This window comes from Lepidochelys kempii, chromosome 1 (assembly GCF_965140265.1).
Source record: "Lepidochelys kempii isolate rLepKem1 chromosome 1, rLepKem1.hap2, whole genome shotgun sequence".
Classification (NCBI taxonomy): domain Eukaryota; kingdom Metazoa; phylum Chordata; order Testudines; family Cheloniidae; genus Lepidochelys; species Lepidochelys kempii.
In genome coordinates, this window is record NC_133256.1 from 144,203,260 (window position 1) to 144,221,436 (window position 18,177).

Consider the following 18,177-nt stretch of genomic DNA (forward strand, 5'->3'; position numbering starts at 1 on the left):
GAGAGAGAGGGGATGTCTTTACACCCCTAACTTCCCTGTGCCAGTGAATAAGCTGGCTCACGGCTGAGTGTTTACTATAAGAGAGACTCATTTATTTCAATAATACTTTGTTCCTGGAATAGTACTACTCAAGGTGAGTAAGGGTAGAATAATCTGACCCTGAGTCTCTGGGTATGTAGTGGAGTGGCTGATCTTGAGTGCTGTTAGCCTAGTATGGGGGACAGGAACACACAAATTGCCCTACCTTGTAGGAATGAAATGCAGAGCTGCACAGGAGTGGTATGGCCCTCTTGTAAATAATATCATCATTCGCGCCACTCAAAGGAGCTCCACAGCCTGGAGCCAGGTAGTGTTAGTTGCTTCTATGTAACAATAATAAGTAATATCATTACTAGCTTTGGGTAAATTTTTATGTGTGAAACCTTTTTACACCGAAAAAAATGCAGATTGGGGTCAACCAAAACAATTTGCTAATTTGGGTCAATTGTGGCAAATTGTTTCAGTTGAAAAAAATAAAGATTTTTAGTTTTGGAAACACATTTCATTTTGGAATTTTCCTCTATTTGATTTTTAAAACAAAATTTAAAAATGTAAAAATACAAACAACCCTCCGCCCCCGAAAATGAAATGATTTGTTTGACCCCAAACAAACCTTTTTTAAAAAAAATTGTTTCCAGATTGGCCAAGGAACCCAAAAATTGGTTATCACACTGCTCTAGTAATTACATGGTAATTAACTTTTATCTAGTTACATGAATTTTACACACTAATGAAGGTGTTTTTACATATGTGTGATTTAATTTACAAGTATCTCAATGTAAAGATTTCCAAAGTTAGCAGTGCTAAAGTTACTATATAAATCTATCAAAACCTGTTTTTTTTTAAATCTAATCTAATGCTATATATTTAAATAACCATTCGAAAATCCTTATCCTATTCTATTTGTAGTATTTCTTCTGTTGGATGCCTGGCTCCTGGTATACTCAGTAACTAGTTAGTAAACCTGATTGCTAGGCCATTGATTTAAATCCATTATTTCTCCATTCATTTTTGTGATGAATGCTCTGAGAGGTAGCAATTAAAGCAATATATTTTGATTTAACAATGTCATATCATTATGTACCCACCTGTATTTATTGCAACTGCCAACTAAATGAAAGTTCAGTCTTAAAAATTCCATGCTGAGAAATACAATCCACTATTTAAAGATTCATTGAACAGAAACAAAATTTAGATTGATTTCATTTCTCTCCCCACCCCCAGCTTTTAAAGGTCATATGTAGTTTATAGCCCGTAAGCCTAATTGCACTAAATATTTGGGAGAATGGAAGATACTCTCTTCAGCTTCATCATTTTTTTCCCTCCATTAAATTTAATACCACACACAATTTTGTTCCTTTTTTTTTTCATTGATGTGACTATATATATATATATATATATATATATATCTATGCTTGCCTGAATAAATGGCCTGGATTCTGATTAAGTGTTCCTTTGTCTTGATAATGTTCCCTGGGATATTTTATTGCCCTGGATTTCTTTAGCTTTCATTTGCATTCACACTGCATAAAACAGTATAGTAAACTGCAATCCTACAACCTCTAACTCAAATTGTGTATTTCAAAGCTGTCCACTGTTATATGTGCATACCTTTTAAAGAAATCCCCACCAATATATGACTCCAGACCTACAAACAACTTACATGCATAACTTTGCTCACATGAGTGGCCGTATTGAATTCATTGGGACTACTGACAGGCCTAAATGTATGCATGTGCATAAGTGTTTTCAGGATCAGGGCCAAAAGGTTTTATCACCTTCAAAGTCAGCCATATGGATAAAAGTGCATACATCTGTGAAGTTTTAATCCAAAAAGTCTCATCTGTCAAAATAAGTGATCAGTAAATCACTAAACTTGAGATTAATAATGTCACCTTTGAAAATTTATCATCTTTTTTACAATAGTGCCTCGGGGCCAACCAAGAGTGGGGATCCCATTGTGTAAACAGGTACACTGTACAAACACAGAATAGCAAAGGATCTGTACCTGGAAGAGTTTACAATCTAATTAGACTAGACAGAGACAGGGACACGACATAAAAGCCAAATGAACAATGTGATGGCAGCAAATGTTATGTTAAGTACCATCCCCAATAATAAATAAACAATGGAAGTAAGAATGAAAAGAAAAGGGAATGAGAGGGAAAGACCAGTGAAGAGGGTAAGATGGGCAGGTGTGAAGTGAAGGCTTTGGCTGTTTGCTCCAACCCTCTACCTCACAAACAGCACAGGACAAAGAAAGTCCAGTCAAATGTGTAGAAAGTTCTCTGAATGTCCAGAGGTCTCTGCTTTCGCTGCTTCTCCTCTGACTATTTGTAGTCTCTGGCTAGTTCCCCTCTGCAGGCTTACCCAGGGTTGAATAATGGGGGAAGCATCGCCTGGTCCAAATGCCCCCAGAGTGGAAAAGTCTCCCCTGCACATTTCTGGGTCCAGGGGACTGCTTGAGGGAGAGATGGCCCTGGCTGGGATCATTTTACCCCCTTCTCCTATGCAGCATTCCCTGCTTTGGCTGCTTCTGTACCTCCCAGCAGCAATCTCTAGCTGGCTCCTCTTTGGAACCCTCCATTTGTGGGTGCCCAACTGGAGACTCCTTAAGGGATGTGATTTCAGAGGGTAGCTTTTCGGCACTTTCAGAAAAAGAGGTGTTTCAAGTTGGATGCCAATAAACTGAGGCACTCAGAACCACTAGTCACTCTTGAAAATTGAGGTAATTATTTTGGAAGAAATTCCCTAAGCCCTCCTTTTCATGAAAGAAACTTTCCCCTTACCAACCAGACTTACAGGGTTTATCCTTCTCTCACTGAAATAACCAATGGAAATTTTGTCATTCGCTTCAATGGGAAGAGGATAAAGCCTATAATATATGCTTTTTAATAATGAATTTCAGATCAGTGGAAATGCTAATGTAATGAGGAACTTAAAAGACAAATCAGGGTAGCTAAGTCCCTATTGCCCTTAAAGACCAATGCAATTCATTATGCTGCACTTCAGGTTACAAGTTAGCATTTACTTCACCTTGAGGGTTTAAAAGCAACCATTTTATAACTGTATTTCGTTATGCGCAGCTGTGACCTAGTTCTAATGGGCCTCACAGCACTGCTTCCCAAGCTGGCATGAATGACCAAGCCACGGTTTTTCTGTTTGGAAGCTTTTTTGCACTGGCAATCACCTAGTATTTTGCCTTTTTAAATTATTCGTAAGAATAGCTAACCAACAAGCAATTAACTTATTGTCTAGAAAAACAAACAAACAGTGATTGATAAGGAGCCCTGTTAAGATTGTTGCAACAATATGCTCTAGAGTGGATAGGAGTTGGGGAAATCTACTTAGTGACATTTTCATGGCTTTTTTGTTTGTTTTTGTTTTTAAAGGTTGCAGATTCTTCAGACTCAAGCAAGAGAAACTGTAATTGCTACCAGCGTGAAGAAAAAAAAATGTATGGATTTTGGCCCTGATCCTGCAAACTGCATGTGCTTGGCTCAACAAATGAGTAGTCTCTCTGAAGCCAGTGGGACTATTCACGTGCACAACGCTAAGAACTTGTGCAAGTGTGTGCATGCTTTATGTCTGAGATCCCAATCCTGAACTCCCTTTCAGGCAAAGCTCCCATTTAGATTTAGGGGAAAAACGTGTCTCAGTATCCATTGAAAATGATTTTCAATAAGAGTTGGGGTCATTCTACAGAATTTAATAGAAAATTATGTCCCTTCTTTCCTTTCCCTGATCCCTACCTCCACCCCCAGGTATTTCTCACAACATAAGCAAAAATACATCCACAATAAGCTGTCATGGGATAAGAGGGAAGGTTCGCTCATGGATTGGTAACTGGTTAAAAGATAGGAAACAAAGGGTTGGAATAAATGGTCAGTTTTCAGAATGGAGAGAGGTAAATAGTGGTGTCCCCCAGGGGTCTATACTGGGACCAATCATATTCAACATATTCATAAATGATCTGGAAAAAGGGGTAAACAGTGAGGTGGCAAAATTTGCAGATGATACAAAGCTACTGAAGATAGTTAAGTTCCAGGCAGACTGCGAAGAGCTACAAAAGGCTCCCACAAGACTGAGTGACTGGGCAACAAAATGGCAGATGAAATAATGTTGATAAATGCAAAGTAATGCACACTAGAAAACATCCCAACTATACCTATAAAATGATGGGGTCTGAATTAGCTGTTACTACTCAAGAAAGAAATCTTGGAGTCATTGTGGATAGTTCTCTGAAAACATCCACTCAATGTGCTGTGGCAGTCAAAAAAGCAAACAGAATGTTGTGAATCATTAAGAAAGGGATAGATAATAAGACAAAAAATATCATATTGCCGCTATATAAATCCATGGTACGCCCACATCTTGAATATTGCATGCAGATGTGGTCGCTCCATCTCAAAAAAGATATATTGGAATTGGAAAAGGTTCAGAAAAGCACAACAACAATGATTAGAGGTTTGGAATGGCTTCCATCTGAGGAGAGATTAATAAGGCTGGGATTTTGCAGCTTGGAAAAGAGATGACTAAGGCAGGATATGATTGAGGTCTATAAAATCATGGCTGGTGTGGAGAAAGTAAATAAGGAAGTGTTATTTACTCCTTCTCATAACACAAGAACTAGGGGGCACCAAATGAAATTAATAGGCAGCAGGTTTAAAATGAACAAAAGGAAGTATTTCTTCACACAATGCACAGTCAACCTGTGGAACTCCTTGCCAGAGGCTGTTGTGAAGGCCAAGGCTATAACAGGGTTCAAAAAAGAACTAGATAAGTTCATGGAGGATAGGTCCATCAATGGCTATTAGCCAGGATGGGCAGGGATGGTGTCCCTAGCCTCTGTTTACCATCAGCTGGGAATGAGAGACAGGGGATGGAACACTTGATGATTACGTCTTCTGTTCATTCCCTCTGGGACACCTGGCACTGGTCACTGTCAGAAGACAGGATACTGGGCTAGATGGGCCTTTGGTCTGACCCAGTATGGCCCTTCTTGTGTTCTAATACATATAAAAAGCTGGGACAATTTTTCACCAGATTAATTGGCTTCTATAGTGTACTCTCCATCCTTTTATCTCTTTCTGTCTTTAGACTGTAAATACTTGAGTGCAGGGATTGTCTCTTTTCTATGTTTGGAAAATACCTAGCACAATGGGGCTCCAATCTTCATTGGGGCCCCTGAATGCTAACATAATATAAATATTTATTACTACTAATAATTTTTATCATAAATTGGGGGTGTTTTTAAAGCTAAAGAAAAGGAATCAATGTTATCTGTTAAATTGCATACATTTTACAGTAATGTCTGTGCAACCTTATTGGTTTAATACCTATAACATTTAATAGGTCTTTTCCATTTGGGTGAGTATGGGTCTCTTCTGATACTGAAATTCAAAATAGTAAGTAAGCAATATGCTCTGAACTCTTCAGATTATGCTGCCGAGTGTTTTACTGCTTAATCCATACTCTTGCTCTCTGAGCCCCCGTCTACACTACGGGGTTAGATCAAATTTAGCTGCGTTCGGTTGATTTTAAAATGGATGCATCCACACAACTAACCCCATTCTGTCTACTTAAAGGGCTCTTAAAATCAACTTCTATACTCCTCCCCAGCGAGGGGAGTAGCTCTAAAAATCAACCTTGCTGGGTCGAATTTGGGGTAGTGCAAATGCAAATCAACAGTATTGGCCTCCGGGAGCTATCCCAGAGTGCTCCAGTGTGACTGCTCTGGACAGCACTTAGAACTCCGATGCACTAGCCAGGTACTCAGGAAAAGCCCTGGGAACTTTTGAATTTCATTTCCTGTTTAGTCAGCATGGAGAGCTCAGCAGCACAGGTGACCATGCAGTAACCCCAGAATCGCAAACGAGCTCCAGCATAGACCGAAAGGGAGACACTGGATCTGATTGCTGAATGGGGAGAAGCATCTGTGCAGGCCGATCTCTGATCAAAAAGAAGAAATGCAAATATATTTGCCAAAATCTCACAGGGCATGATGGAGAGCGGCTACAACAGGGACACACAGCAGTGCCACATGAAAGTTAAGGAGTTAAGCAAGCCTATCAAAGTTAAGGAAGCCTATCAAGAGAAAAAGGAGGCAAATGGGTGCTCTGGGTCAGACCCCCATACATGCCGTGTCTATGATCAGCTGCATGGCATTCTAGGTGGGGACCCTACCACTACCCCACCACTGTCCATGGACACCTGCAAGGGGGGAGTCTCAGGCAACTGGGAGGAGGATTTTGTGGATGAGGAGAAGGAGGAAGAGAATGCACAGCAGGCAAGCGCTAAATCCGTTCTCCCCGGCAGGCAGGACCTTTTCATCACCCTGGACCCAATACCCTCTGAAGGCAGGATCCCTGACCCTGAAGCCAGAGAAAGCAGCTCTGGTGAGTGCGCATTTGTAACTACACTACAGAGTTTAAAAGCAATAGTATTTAATGTTTGATTTGCCCTGAAGAATTGGGATGCATTCGCGGCCAGTACAGCAACTGGAAAAGTTTGTTCACATGTCTGGGGATGGAGCGGGAATCCTCCAGGGATATCTCCATGAAGCTCTCCTGGAGGTACTCTGCAAGCCTTTTCGGAAGGTTTCTGGGGAGGGCTGCCTTATTTCGTCCTCCACGATAGTACATTTTACCACGGCAAGTCAGTAGCAAGTATTCTTGAATTATTGCAGCATAAAACATGGCAGTGAATTGCCCTGGGTTTTGGTCTCATTCAAGCAACATTTGGTCCATATCTTTCTGTTTTAGCCTCAGGAGAGTGATATCATTCATGGTCACCTGGTTGAAATAGGGGAATTTTTGTAAGAGAACAGTAGAAGGACCCCGTTCATGCTGGGCTGTTTGTGCTTGGCTAAAAGGGATCATCCCAGAGAATAGCCACGCAGTGGGGAGGTATGTGCTGCACATCCACCCGAAAACCACAGCCCCTCCTTTTAAATGTGAAACCCAAACCATTGATTCCTATGGGAAAGGATGGCACTGCAGTTTGAAACTATTCCCACATGTTATGCATAAGAAGCCAACCCCGTGTACCCTATTCCTTACCATGGCTGCCTGGAAACCGAATTCTTTTGCCCAGCTGTGTGAGATGTGTCACCATATCGGCAGGCGCTCAATATAAAAGGCAAAATGTGACCTTGTACCTAAACCACATGTGCTGGCTGCTGTGAATTGCTTGATTCACTGTGAAAGAGTCTCCCTTTTGTTCTCAGAAATGTATCCTCTTAAATTTTACTCTCCCTTTTTATCTCCCCCCCCCTCCCCCAGTGCAAATGTTTCTACACTACCCCTATCATCTCCGTCCCTGAGGTTATCACAGATTAGAAGGCAAAAAAAACCACACTCGCAATGACATGTTTTCCGAGCTCATGCAGTCCTCCCGCACTGATAGGGCACAGAATATGCATGAAGGTATTCAGTGTTAGAGGCCTGTCAAGGTTCCTCCCCCACTCTGAACGCTAGGGTACAGATGTGGGGACCTGCATGAAAACCTCCTAAGCTTATCTTTAGCAGCTTAGGTCAAAACTTCCCCAAGGAACAAAATATTCCACCTTTTGTCCTTGGATTGGCCGTTACCACCAACAAACAAATACTGGTTACTGGGGAAGAGCTATTTGGAAACGTCTTTCCCCCCAAAATACTTCCCAAAACCTTGCACCCCACTTCCTGGACAAGGTTTGGTACAAAGCCTCACCAATTTACCTAGGTGACCACAGACCCAAACCCTTGGATCTGAGAACAATGAAAAAGCATTCAGTTTTCTAACAAGAAGACTTTTAATAGAAATAGGAGTAAATAGAAGTAAAGAAATCCCCTCTGTAAAATCAGGATTGTAGATACCTTACAGGGTAATTAGATTCAAAACATAGAGAATCCCTCTAGGCAAAACCTTAAGTTACAAAAAAGATACACAGACAGAAATAGTTATTCTATTCAGCACAATTCTTTTCTCAGCCATTTAAAGAAATCATAATCTAACACATACCTAGCTAGATTACTTACTAAAAGTTCTAAGACTCCATTCCTGGTCTATCCCCGACAAAAGCAGCATATAGACAGAGACCCTTTGATTCTCTCCCTCCTCCCAGCTTTTGAAAGTATCTTGTCTCCTCATTGGTCATTTTGGTCAGGTGCCAGCGAGGTTACCTTTAGCTTCTTAACCCTTTACAGGTGAGAGGATTTTTCCTCTGGCCAGGAGGGATTTTAAAGGGGTTTACCCTTCCCTTTATATTTATGACAAGGCCAGGAAAGCATTAAGTGAGTGTGAAGAGCAGAGGCTAATGGGGGAGCAAACAGACATGATGAAGCATCTGGTGGAGATGCAGGAAAGCCAACAGGAGAAGAGACCCTCGCTGCATCCATTGTATAACTGCCTGACCTCCCTAAGTTCCATATCCTTCTCACCCAGATACCCAAGAATGCCGGGGGGGGGGGGGAGGCTCTGGGCACCCAGCCACTGCATTCCAGAGGATGGCCCAAGCAACAGAAGGCTGTCATTCAAACAGTTCGATTTATAGTGTGGCTACAAACAGCAATGTGGCCTTGTCCTTCTCTCCTCCCCGACCCCACCCAGGCTACCTTGTCAGTTCTCACTTTTTTCTTTTTAAATTAATAAAGAAAGAATGCATGGTTTCAAAACAATAGTTATTTTATTTCAAAGGGGGGAGAGAGGGTGGTTTGGTTACAGGGAATTCAAATCAACCCAGGGGAGCGGGTTTGCATCAAGGAGAAACACACACACAATAATCACACCGTAGCCTGGCCAGTCATGAAACTGGTTTTCAAAGCCTCCCTGATGCACAGCATGCCTAGCTGTCCTCTTCTAATTGCCCTGGTGTCTGGCTGCTCAAAATCAGACACCAGGCGATTTGCCTCAACCTTCTACCCAGCCATAAATGTCTTCCCCTTACTCTCACAGATATTATGGAACACACAGCAAGCAACAATAACAATGGGAATGTTGGTTGTGCTGAGGTCTGACCTAGTCAGCAAACTGCTCCAGCAAGCTTTTAAACGTCCAAAGGCACATTCTACCACCATTGCGTACTTGCTCAGCCTATAGTTGAACTGCTCCCTACTACTGTCCAGGCTGCTTGTGTAAGGCTTCATGAGCCATGGGAGAAAGGGGTGGGCTGGGTCCCCAAGGTTAACTATTGGCATTTCAACATCCCCAACAGTAATTTTGTTGTCTGGGAAGTAAGTCCCTTCTTGCAGCTGCTCGAACAGCCCGGAGTTCCTAAATGTGCAAAGATCATGCACTTTTCCTGGCCATCCCATACTGATGTCGGTTAAATGTCCCTTGTGATCCACCAGTGCTGGCAGCACCATTGAGAAGTAATCCTTGTGGTTTATGCACTGGTTCGCAAGGCGGTCAGGTGCCAAGATGGGGATATGCATTCTGTCTATTGCCCCACCACAGTTAGGGAATCCCATTGCAGCAAAGCCATCCACTATGACCTGCACATTTCCCAGAGTCCCTACCTTTGATAGCAAAATGTCAGTGATTGCATTGGCTACTTGGATCACAGCAGCCCCCACATAGAATATCAGGGTTGGAAGGGACCCCAGAAGGTCATCTAGTCCAACCCCCTGCTCGAAGCAGGACCAATTCCCAGTTAAATCATCCCAGCCAGGGCTTTGTCAAGCCTAACCTTAAAAACCTCTAAGGAAGGAGATTCTACCACCTCCCTAGGTAACGCATTCCAGTGTTTCACCACCCTCTTAGTGAAAAAGTTTTTCCTAATATCCAATCTAAACCTCCCCCACTGCATCTTGAGACCATTACTCCTCGTTCTGTCATCTGCTACCATTGAGAACAGTCTAGAGCCATCCTCTTTGGAACCCCCTTTCAGGTAGTTGAAAGCAGCTATCAAATCCCCCCTCATTCTTCTCTTCTGCAGGCTAAACAATCCCAGCTCCCTCAGCCTCTCCTCATAACTCATGTGTTCCAGTCCCCTAATCATTTTTGTTGCCCTTTGCTGGACTCTCTCCAATTTATCCACATCCTTCTTGAAGTGTGGGGCCCAAAACTGGACACAGTACTCCAGATGAGGCCTCACCAATGTCGAATAGAGGGGAACGATCACGTCCCTCGATCTGCTCGCTATGCCCCTACTTATACATCCCAAAATGCCATTGGCCTTCTTGGCAACAAGGGCACACTGCTGACTCATATCCAGCTTCTCGTCCACTGTCACCCCTAGGTCCTTTTCCGCAGAACTGCTGCCTAGCCATTCAGTCCCTAGTCTGTAGCTGTGCATTGGGTTCTTCCATCCTAAGTGCAGGACCCTGCACTTGTCCTTATTGAACCTCATCAGATTTCTTTTGGCCCAATCCTCCAATTTGTCTAGGTCCTTCTGTATCCTATCCCTCCCCTCCAGTGTATCTACCACTCCTCCCAGTTTAGTAGACTTGCCAACTCCAAATTGATTCCCGACTGACTGGTAGCAGTCAGGTAGCAGTCGCAGGCATTGCAAGCTTCCACAGGGCTATCACCTCTCACTTCTCAACTGTCAGGGCAGTTCTCATCTTGGTATTCTTGCGCTTCAGAGTGGGGGAAAGCAACTCAGAGTTCCAGGAAAGTGGCCTTATGCATGCAAAAGTTTTGCAGCCACTGTGAATCATACCTGCAACACTATGCAGTCCCACCCATCTGTGCTTGTTTGCCTGGCCCAGAATTGGCGTTCCACTGTATGAACCAGCCCCACTGCCACCATGATGTCCCAATTGCCACAGCCCATGCTTTCAGGAAAGTCTGTGTCCAAGTTCTCATCAAAATCCTCCTTGTGCTGGCGTCTCTTAGCCCAGTTCTGCATATACTCCAGGATAATGCGCGAGGTGTTTACAATGCTCACAACAGCAGCGGTGACGGTGATCTGAGTGGGCTCCATGCTTGCCGTGGTATGGCATCTGCAGGAGAGCAGAGTTGCAGCAGAAATGCTGGATGACAACAGTTAGCAGACCTACTGCAAGTCTGATGACAGCAGCACGCAGGACACAGCAGCGGTGACAGTGAGCTGAGCTGAGCAGGCTCAATGATTACCATGGTACGGCGTCCACATGGAAAAAAGGCACGAAACGATTGTCTGCTATTGCTTTCATGGAGGGAGAGGCAACTGATGACATGTACCCAAAACCACCCGCAACAATGTTTTTGCCCCATCAGGCATTGGGAGCTTAACCCAGAATTCCAATGGGTGGAGGAGACTGCGGGAACTGTGGGATAGCTACCCACAGTGAACAGCTCCATAAGTCAATGCTAGCCACGGTAGTAAGGATGCACTCCGCTGGCTTAATGCACTTAGTGTGGACATACACAATTGACTGTATAAAATCGATTTCTAAAAATCAACTTCTATAAAATTGACGTAATTTCATAGTGTAGACATACCCTCAGTCTGACACTCTTAGAAATTATTTTTTAAAAGTCAGACTTAAAAATTCTGTTTTCAGTATTTTTGTGCTCACTGCATGTTCCTTGTTTCTCTCCAGCATTGCCTAAGTCTCCTCTCTCACACTCAGACTGTGCACAAAAATATTATCATACATTAATCTAATTCAGAATGCTACCTTGCAATTCAGCAGTTCCCCTGTCCTTTTAGTAGGCAGGATTTCTCACTGACTCAGTGAAACAACGGTATTGGTGGTCTTCAGCAAGGTTCATTCAGATTCATGACAGAGAGCAAACATAGCAAAATGTGCACTGTAGCATGTCTGAGTAGAGGCTAATATAATCACAGCAACTTGCTAGTATCCTAAAGTATGATGCAACTTACAAGCTTGGAATTAACCAAACTTGACATAGTGACTCACTGAATAATGAGTTTTAGAATGAATCATTCAGTGGCTTTAAGTGAGTTAGTACCCTTGTTGCTTTAGTTTTCTACACCTATAAAATGGGGAGAATATTACTTAACCTGTTACGGGGGAATCTGAAAAGTATGTATAACGTTTAGAACATGAAAGGCACTGTACTTGGCACAGCTCAGCCATGTCTCTGTTACTGCTAAAGTGCTATTGTGGCTATGCTGCTATTTATAATAGCACTAATTTGCTGAGAGCTGGTGTGAATATGTGTACATGAGCAGGGGAAATCACATGCCTAGCTTGTAGTGAATAATAGACTAAGAATGGGATCCACAAAAGATATCATGTTCGGAGGGAGCTGCCTAAGCTAGCCAACAGCAGGTGTTGGGGAAAGGGGTGTCTGATCAGTCCTGCCTCTCAAGGGAGTTAGGTGCTTATCACTGTTTCAGATTCACAGCCCGGAAGCTTCTCCTGGAATCAGCCACCTAAGCTGTCTCTTGGAAGACTAGCATCAGTGCATACCTAAATCCTCAAAATGGCTGGGAGAGATAGCAAGCGGCAGCTGGTATAATCTAACACAATGGTTAGGCACTCACCTGGGATTTCGGAGACCCTGGATCAGTTCCCCCCTGCTGCCTGGTAGGAAACAGGGATCTGAATATGGGTTTTCCACCTCTCAGCTGAGTGCCCTAACCATTGGACTATAGAGTCATTCTGTCTTTCTCGAGCCCAATGCATATTTATTTATATACAATGGAAGACAGAGACCCACATCAGATTGCCCTATAGTTTGGTCAGGGCACATCCTGCGTGAGTTCCCTGACCACAAGCAAGGTTATAACATACCATAATACAGCCACAGCTGGACAGCTCTCATTCCACACTGAGGACAGGGAAATGCACCCGAACCTCTGTTTCTCAGGGGGAAAACAGAGCACAGACTTATGCCACTGCCATGTAGTTAGAAACTGATCTCCTGCAGCTTGTGATGTAGGTGGCTGTGATGCCCAGTGTCAATGCAGGAATATTTTGTTTTGTATCTCCCGTTGTGGGCCCCTGATGTGGCACAAATATATAACTAAGGGCAGAATTTAAAGATGATGGAATCATAACAATGCAGCCCAGGGTAAATATAGCTCACAATGTGGTTCTTAAATTCATCTAGACTGTTCACATTCACACTCTACTCCAATAGCAGGCTGTTCAACATTTAGGTGATTATAGAGAAACCCTATAGGCAAGAAAAATGTAAAGAGGCTTCCATTTGCCTTTAAAAGATGCCTGCAGATAAATAGCCATATAGCCAATATAAGGAAGGAAGACTACAAAAGGAATGGGAAATAAAATTAATGCATAAGTACAGTGTAAGGTGTCATATGGGCAGTAGTTGAAGTGGCAAGAGGTGATAAGATATGACACTAACTTCAGGCAGAAACAATTTCATCAAATGTTCAGGTTTCTTAATTCATCTTGGTTAATGGTTGTTTACACATTGTCTCTTTCTCACACTATTAGAATGTCATGGAGTGTGCAAAACATGCAGACTCATTCCAGATCAGGATATACAATAGAGAAGAACTGGACTATAAATCAGACTGTGTACTATAAAACCTAGGGTTAAAACACAATAGTGCCATAGTTTTGAGAAAATGAAACATTATTTCATAACAAGACTTATAACAATATTATATTATCTATTACATGAGTGCAAAGTTACTTACATCATTTCTAATAGACATACAGTTTATGTAGTGGCATTACTAATCATGTCCACTAACTCACACAAATGAGTAATGTGATTTAGGGAAACCATCAAACAATTTATAAATCAGTAACAGCCCATAATTCAGATATGCAATTTGTAAGTCAGTTAACTGACTCCTAAACATACATGATTTATAAACCTATCCTATGATTTATGGAGAATAACAGTGCTCTATTATGAGCATCAGAAATGTGATTATGTACTCTATGTAAGACCAGACCTTTGTCATTTCTAAATGGGTTCATGCACGCAGTGAGCAACAATAGCAGCATTAATATGCACCCACATTCTGGCAAGCAGCAGCCAGCAGCAGCTCCATGCACACTCCATCTCCTGTATAGATTATTTCTCCTACTGAAGGAAAAGGGATAATCTGACCATGGGAAAGTGTAGATGAGAGCATTTGCCAAGTCGAAGGCATACATGTGTAAATAATATGTCCCATTTCTAGTGACTTCTAAGTGCTGTTTCATATCATCCCTCAAAGGCTCCTGAGCAGATAGCCTGTAGCATAGCTTCCCTGTAGGTTTTGTGGGGGAGAATGGATCACAGATTAGACTAGATTAGAGTGGATAGAATCCATTCCATATTCCCCTGCTGTTGCAGTTTACGTAGTAAGAGCTTTAGTGCAGTACATTACTTGGACTTTCCCTGAAGGGAGGACATCACAGCCCTATTTTGAGCACCCAACAGGCTCGAACATCTTCACCCCAATCCTTTTATCTTTGTGGCCACACTCAAAAACAGATCTAGCATGTACTTGTGCACTGGGTAGTTTCCAAGGTTGGACCTAATATGCAGAGAATATTATTTTCGGTACAAACACAGTAAAAGCAATTAAACTTTGCAGAAAGCTAAAAATAATTGCTCAGAAATGTAATGCCAGGCATCTGGCCCAGCATTTTTATAAGCATCCAGAAGTGTAATACAAACAATGGAAACTCTTAAAAGCACAAAAATTCCTTTTTTAAAAGAAAGAATTATTTACTAAATGGAGTCGATGCCGACTAATTCACAGTAACTAGTGTGTATTGACAGTTTCTCTCTCTTCTTGAGAGTACAGCTGCTGGGTCAGTTTAAAAGGCACTCATTTACCAGATGGAAAGCTGGAGAAGCTAAACCTTTCTGGTATGGTATGAATAGGAAAACTGCTACAGGTTTCTGGGTATCTGATGGCTAATGTCTGTATTTAAATATGCTAAAAAGAAATGGAAGTAAGAATATTAACAATATTAAAACATAAGCACGAGTTTCAATGTTTTCATAGGTTAGGCTGCTTGTGTTATTTTCAGGAGTGCAGCTTTGATCAAAAGTTTATTTAAATGCTGATTTTTTAAAATGTAAAATACTTCTTTAGGAGTCTCCTAGTTGAGTTAGGGTCAGATTTTGATCTCATTTCCACCAGTTTAACTGCAGAATGACTGAGGTGAGGATCTGACCTTCTAATTGTCATAGTGTAAATCATATTTTGCTGGTGCTAAAAACCACTTCATCTTTGCCTTCCTAACGGACATGAAGGGGTGTGTGTATACATATATGATCACCTTCTCTTTTGAAATTATTGCTGTCAAAATAGCTACTATTCATGTGCCAAATCCTGAGGCCCTACAAAGAGTATATTGTACCATTAATGTTTAATTAGAAATCCCCAATTGAAATCAATAGTTCCGTCTAAAATATTTGTCTCCATTTTTATTCAGTTTCTACTCTGGCAGAATCCTATTTAGTGGGAAGTTTGCCCAGATAAGAATAGAACAAAAACTGTCAGGACCTCAGGACTTGGTACCATATGGTTTAGCCTCTTTAAATCTGAGCAAGAAGCAATATACATGAATACAAACTTTACTCTTAAAAAGCAATCTCCTTTTTCTAGATAAAGAACAACAACATAAAATGTATTCAAAACTGGAAGAAAACACTATCAGAACTGTGGTGAGGGGGAGGTACTAAACTCAATTCCTACTCTTTGATAAATCAATCCAAAGCCATTATTTACATAGACACTTTTATCCCTTTATGAATATTGGGTTTGATCCAAACCCCATTACAATCATTGGGAGTCTTTTCATTGACTTTAAAGGGCTTTGGATCAAGCTCTTAAGGCTGAATACTGCTTGTCTATTTTAGGTGCTTATCTGGCCTTGTAGTGAGGTGATGACTCACCGGTGAGGAGCCTCCTGTTCATTGTCCTGGGAATTAGCTCTTCCAGCCTGGAGCACCCTCTGCAGGCCAGTGTCTCACCTACCGCTGGCCCTCTGTCCCTCCTGGACCCCAATGCCCTTTACCCTGGGGTTCTGCCCCAGCAGTACTCCCACACTCTGGGTCTCACCTCCCAGGGGAACACCCAATCCTTTAAATCCACCTTGCCTCAGTGGCCACTGCCAGTTACCATCTAGCCCCCGCTCACTGGGGCAGACTGCAGTCTGTAAACCACTCATCATCGGCAAGGGGGGTTGGACCAGCTGCCTCTGCCTCTTCCCAGGCTGCACCTCTGTAGCCCCAGTACCTTTCCTGGCCTTTAGCAAGGCCTGCAGCCTGGGGCTTTTCCAGGCGGGAGCTCTCCAGCTCCTCTGGCCTTCCCCCAGCCCTGCTCCACTCTAAGTACCCACTCAGCTCCCAGGCAGCCAGGTCCTTCTCTCTCTACAGCTAGAGAGAGACTGTTTTTGAGCTCCTAGCTCACAGCCCTTTCATAGGGCCAGCTGTGACCTGATTGGGGCATGGCCCCAGCTGTGGCTGCCTTTCCAATCAGCCTAGCCTTTTCTCTCAGCCCCAGCCCTCTCAAAGGGCTGGCTTTAACCCTTTCCGAGCCAGAGCAGGCTGACTGCCCCACTACAAGCCTCCTTTACCATGGTAGAATCATAGAATATCAGAGTTGGAAGGGACCTCTGGAGGTCATCTAGTCCAACCCCCTGCCCAGAGCAGGACCAATCCCCAATTAAATCATCCCAGCCACAGCTTTGTCAAGTCTTTGTCAAGCCTAAAAACTTCTAAGGAAGGGGATTCCACCACCTCCCTAGGTAACGCATTCCAGTGTTTCACCACCCTCCTAGTGAGAAAGTTTTTCTTAATATCCAACCTAAATCTCCCCCACTGCAACTTGAGACCATTACTCCTTGTCCTGTCATCTGCTATCACTGAGAATAGTCTAGATCCATCCTCTTTGGATCCACCTTTTAGGGAGTTGAAGGCAGCTATCAAATCCCCCCTCATTCTTCTCTTCCGTAGACTAAACAATCCCAGTTCCCTCAGCCTCTCCTCATAAGTCATGCGTTCCAGACCCCTAATCATTTGTGTTGCCCTTCACTGGACTCTCTCCAATTTTTCCACATCCTTCTTTTAGTGTGGGGCCCAAAACTGGACATACTCCAGGTGAGGCCTCACCAATGTCGAATAGAGGGGAACAATCATGCCCCTCCATCTGCTGGCAATGCCTCTACTTATACTGCCCAAAATGCCATTGGCCTTCTTGGCAACAAGGGCACACTGTTGACTCATATCCAGCTTCTCGTCCACTGTCACCCCTAGGTCCTTCTCTGCAGAACTGCTGCCTAGCCATTCGGTCCCTAGTCTATAGTGGTGCATTGGATTCTTCCATCCTAAGTGCAGGACTCTGCACTTGTCCTTGTTGAAACTCATCAGATTTTTTTTGGCCCAATCCTCCAATTTGTCTAGGTCCCTCTGTATCCTATCCCTACCCTCCAGAGTATCTACCACTCCTCCCAGTTTAGTGTCATCAGCAAACTTGCTGAGGGTGCAATCCACACCATCCTCCAGATCATTAATGAAGATATTGAACAAATATCTTGGGCCACTCCGCTAGATACTGGCTGCCAACTAGACATGGAGCCATTCACCCCTGCGAGTAGGGAAGTAGTATTATTTCCAGTTTACAGTTGGGTAATTGAAGCACAGGGAGACTGTGGGCTTGTCTATCGGGGTATTGATGAGCAGTGATCAATGTATCGGTGGTTGATTTAGCAGATCCAGTGGAGACCAGCTAAATTGATCACAGATTGCTCTCCCATTGACTCCTGTACTCCACCAGATCAAGAAGAGTAGGGGGAGTCAACAGGAGAATGTCTCCCATAAACATTGTGTAGTGTGGACCCCATGGTAAGTAGATCTAAGCTACTTCGATTTGAGTTAAGCTATTCACATAACTCAAATTGTGTTGCTTAGACCAAATTTCCCCTGTAGGGTAGACAAGGTCTAAGATAATGTCTACACTGCAATCAGAGGTGTGACTGCAGCCTGTTTAGACATACCCAAGATAGCTATGATGCGGCTAGCTCAATAACTATAGTAGTGTAGCCGTGGCACCGTGGGTTATACAACCCCAGCTGCAACCCTGGGTGTGTATTTGAGTGGTTAGCCAATGCGGCTGCATATTAACAGCTACTGTTATTCAAGCTAGCTAGGTCAAAGCTAGTTTGGCTATGACTACACATGCTGCAGTCACACTTTTGATTTCAGTGTAGCTATACCCTAAGTGTCTTGCCTAAAGTCATATAGGAAATCTGTGGCAGAGTGGAGAACCCAGGTCTCTTGCAA